The sequence below is a fragment of the Vulpes lagopus genome, chromosome 23 (genome assembly GCF_018345385.1).
Source record: "Vulpes lagopus strain Blue_001 chromosome 23, ASM1834538v1, whole genome shotgun sequence".
Classification (NCBI taxonomy): Eukaryota; Metazoa; Chordata; class Mammalia; order Carnivora; family Canidae; genus Vulpes; species Vulpes lagopus.
In genome coordinates, this window is record NC_054846.1 from 44,743,940 (window position 1) to 44,744,958 (window position 1,019).

Here is a 1,019-nt window from a genome sequence, read left to right on the forward strand (position 1 = left end):
AAGTCCTACTAGAATTTTCATTAGGATTGAACTGAATTTACAGATTAATTTTGGAAAACACCTTTTACCTTGTTGCCGTCCATTCCGTTACCATGGTATAGCACTCTATTTATTTAAGGCTATAATGCCCTTAATAAATTAAAACTTTTTCTCTGCTGAGACCATATACATTGTTTATTCAGTTAAATTCATAGCTTGTAGTTTTGACTACATCCTAGAATGTCACATTTTTAGTCAGCTAATGACGATGCAGAGGAACACTACCAGTTTTTGTAAATGGATCTTGTATCTGGAATTCTTGTGAAACCTCTTATTAGATCCATAGTCTTTCTGTTGATTCAGTTGGGATTATCTCACCTGAAAGAAAAAAGAGAGGGGACACTTACCTGGCAGAGCAGTGGTTTTCCCAGGGCTAAGCTTATCCATTGTACTCCAGATGTGCTGATGCTTGAGATTTCCCCAAATGTGGGAAATTTGTGATTTATGGTAGTCAGGGACTGCATTAGTGCTCTCCCCTCCCTGTGCCACCACACCAAAAAAAAAGGGGGGTGGGGAGGAAAGAAAGAATAAGAAAAGAAAAAAAAATCAATACTTTTTCTGAAGGGGCGCCTGGGTGTCCCAGCAGTTGAGCATCTGCCTTTGGCTCAGGGCATGATCCCGGAGTCCCAGGATCAAGTCCCACATGGGGCTCCCTGCATGGAGCCTGCTTCTCCCTCTGCCTGTGTCTCTGCCTCTCTCTGCCTCTCTCTGTGACTCTTATGAATAAATAAAATATTTTTTAAAAATACTTTCTCTGAAGCAGATAAAGAGAAACCAGTAATCTAGTTATCTATATGTAGCAAGGACAGAGAATTGAACCCTTGTGGAACACACCATAATAATCAGCTGATCTGCTTAATGGCACAGGTGATTTCTTTTTTTTAATTTTTTAAAGGTTTTATTTATTTATTCGTAGAGAGACAGAGACACAGGCAGAGGGAGAAGCAGGCTCCATGCAGAGAGCCTGACGTGGGACTCGA

At 40.6% G+C, this 1,019-nt stretch overlaps 1 pseudogene; it reads left to right on the forward strand.

Annotated features, from left to right (window-relative positions):
* The first annotated feature begins 378 nt into the window (after positions 1-378).
* LOC121481750 lies at positions 379-518 on the forward strand (annotated as a pseudogene).
* The last annotated feature ends 501 nt before the right edge of the window (positions 519-1,019 follow it).